Below are 3,744 nucleotides of genomic sequence, written 5' to 3' on the forward strand. Positions count from 1 at the left end.
GTCATGCCAATCCTGCTAATCATCTCTGCAAAAGGTTATCTTGGTGATTTATTTCTATCAGTCAGTTTTTACTACAGCCCTGAAACTCAGATGTCGCAAATGTTTGATTATAGCAATTCATTTTTTTTTTTACAATTGCTGTCAGGAATGATAGTGAAGGACATTGTTTTTGAAGTTTTGATGGGCTGCATTACACTTGTATGCTGCATCTCCCATCTTATTAGCAGGTGTCATGCTGCCTCAGAGAACTTCCAGTATTGTGATTAACATCATGGTTTTACTTGTGAGGAAAAAGTCCTGTTGTTTGTTGTTGCATGAAAATAATTACAAACATAAAATGAAAGTGTGTGAGACATTGTTTGCTTCTTTGATTATTGTGCTCAGGCAGTTCTCATCTTGCACACAAACAGAATTGCACTTTAAGTCCTAAGTAAAAGTGTCTAATAGAAGTTGCTATTATTTTGAATGCAGTTGATACAATTATTCAGCTTCAACTTTGCATCTAAGAACAAAACACTTTTTTAAAATGAAGAAACTTTGATATTCAAGAAAGTTACAATCAACCCTGAAAAACTCTGGCTTAGTATTTTGAGATTTGTGGACCTAGGTGTTGAATCTAACTCCCACTGAAATAGAAACTGATAATACTCAAGAAATACTTGATAGGTTCTTCATCCTTTCCGGGGTTCGGTACCATTGAGAAAATGACAGTAATACAATGAAAATATAGATAAGTAACAGACAGACTGTGCCATGTTATCTTTACTCAGGTGAGTAGACCTGATAAAGTAACTGGGAATTACACTGAAAAAAGTATAAGATATATAGTGTTACAGCTTCAAAACAAGATATCTGAAAAATGATCTGTTCTTAATTTAATCTTCTGCTGAGATCATACTGAGATATTTTATTTCTTTTCCTAGAATTTTTGGTAACACCTATTCTAAAGCAGGGAGAAGAGCATAATGTACAGCTTCCCCTTCTACTTAAGTATAAGTTTCATCTACAATTGCAGGAGGAGAGAAAATGCATAGAGCTCCAAGCTGTGAAAGAGAGAAGGAGCCACCGGGCTCCAAAGCACATGGGCTAAACAAAGGCCCAGAGGCCCCAGGTCTGCAGCCCCAAGGAGCCCAGCAGAAATCTCCTTTACCCAGGTGTTTTGGGAGGGGAGGGGAAGAGAACTCCCATGCTGGTATAAAGAAGAGCCCAGGACAGGAAAACAGGAGGAGCGCAGAACCGGAAAGAGGAGGAGGAGGAGCAGCGAGTTGGCACCCGCGGCAGGGAACTCTGAAAGCAACATGGAGTGCTGGTAGGAGACTCTTGCAGAGAGTAAAACCCACAGTGGGGACTTAGAGCCAAGTCTACTGACCCTACCGGGTGCAGAACTGTTTCTTTACCTGCGGGGAGCTGGCAGAGCCCAGGAGGGAGAGTGGTACCGTAATAACCCTAATAGAGGGGCACCATAGACTTTCGCGGTACCATAATACAGGTAAAAGTGGCACAAGCCAATAAGATGGTGTTATAGATGGACTCAAGGTGCTAAAAGAAGTTGTGGCGACCTCCACAAGAGGCTCTGAGAGAGAGAGAGAGACAGAGCCACCAAGGAGGGAATGACTGCACGAAGGTCAATTTTGATTTAGATATTGGCTGTAAACAGCAGGAACAGAGAGACAGGGCTGGAGAGCCTTCTCTGTTTTCTTGTTTTCTTTTTGGTCTTTTGTTGGCTGTTTGCTTGGAACCGAGGACACGTGGCAGGACCAACTGGCTGGTCAGACCCGGTGGAATGGGCAACGGTGTAGGGGTGGCGGAGCCCTCAGGAACACAGGACCCCGTGGGACGATGGTGAGACTACTAATTGGACTACATGTGCAGGTAATGAACCAACTCCATTAACATCAAGTCATGGCAGGTGAAACGTGGGTGTGTAGATCATCAATTAGAAGCAATAACATCTTAGTCGAGCAGCAGGCGGCATCCTACAAGTCTGCAAGGGACTGCAATACCTGACACAAGCATGTGTCTTATTAAGTAGAAAATATTTAAATCCACTTTAAACTATAGTGTTTTTTGTTGTGTCTTTCTTTTCTTCTGAAGGTGTCCTAGGAATATGCATTTAACCATAGCACCATTAAGTTTAAAAGCCCCTGAAATTACCTGCCGTACTAAACATTAATGAAATAATAAAATCAACAACAAAACAAAAAATATTTTGACACAAAAAACATTGCTGGAAATGTATCAGCCAGGTTTAAACTGTAGTTTTCATTTACAGAACTGTAGCATAGTTTTAAAGGGGTACTAGTAGAAAGCAAATATCTGAAAAGGCAAGTGAACAAACAAACACATGACATTAACAAAACTCTGATGGGTACAGAATTTTAAAAGATTCCAGGGCAATTTTCCAAAAATTGTAGGTGGAAAGGGATCTACATGATTGTTCGGATTTCAATTATAGATTGACAACATTTAGCTGGTTGTACATGTGCTTGGCACCCAACCCATTAAAGTCATTGGGAACCTTGCTATTGTGTTCTATGATAGCAGAAATGTCAGGGATCTATTTCTGGAGGTATTGTAAGGGGTCACAGTTATTTTAATATTTGTAATAAGGCCTGCTTCCCGAAGCTCAGTCGTAGGTTGCTCATTATTCTGAGAAGCACTATCTTTGAAGTTTTGTGAAAGCCGGAACAGAAGTGGAAAGGCCAATCAGTTGGTTCTACATTGTTATTCCTGGATACAGTGGACAGTGCTGCCAGTATTGACATCAGTGACTTGGCTACATTTCCCTTATGAATATGTTGGTAAGTTATGGAAATAAAAGCTTTCAGTTGTGTAAAAAAGAGAAGAGTGGCTTGCATCACAAAGTTGTGCTAATAAGAGAAAGAGACTAGAATGGCGACAAAAACAATCAATTACCAATCCATAATAACTTTCAAAAGGAGTTTTTAAAATTTGGATTAATTAAGAAAATGGCTTTGAACACATTTGCAAGGAATTGACTATTAGTTAGTGCTATGAACACAGTATTGCCCAGTGTCTTAGAACACATACATATCTCCAAAATGCTTAATGGCTAAAAATGATCTAATTAGAAATATATTTAAGCCAACTATAACATTTATAAGTAGATATAGTTCTTGATCACTAAGATAAGGTAAAATAGGAAACAAAAAATGGGAAATAGCCAAAAAGAGTAAAAACTAGTTAACATTTTATAAAACATCAGAAATTTAAGTACTCATCTTAATATATTATAACACATAATTCTATTTTTATTTGAAAATAAAATAAAAATTTACTCTTATACAATTTTGGAACAGAGCAGGTCTGGAGTCTTCAACTTCTTGCTGGTATAATTATCAAATACCTTATTCATAAGGGGGTTAATTAAAAGATGAAATTTCTGTGGGTAGGTTTTATTTTTTTCTCCCTCCATACAGCTCCTTTTCCCTGCTACAGTCAGTGGGAGCAGGAGCAGGAGCAGGTCTCTGGTGATGACTGAAGAGTCAAAAATCACTCCTGTGAGGTTTTGAGCACTCCAGAGAGGGTCTCTCAGCATTTATGGGATGTTTAAGTCCTCATATTTTGTCAGGACTTTGGTTTAGGCTTTTATTTGGAAATATATTTGAGCCACCTTATTTGCCAGAGTACCATTAAGTTAACTACTCACTAAACTGTAGTTATAAAATTCTTATTGTATAAATGTTAACACACTCAGACTAATTAAAGACTAACAATAAGTAA

This window comes from Gavialis gangeticus, unplaced genomic scaffold, assembly GCF_001723915.1.
Source record: "Gavialis gangeticus isolate Ggan-Ray unplaced genomic scaffold, GavGan_comp1, whole genome shotgun sequence".
Taxonomy (NCBI): domain Eukaryota; kingdom Metazoa; phylum Chordata; order Crocodylia; family Gavialidae; genus Gavialis; species Gavialis gangeticus.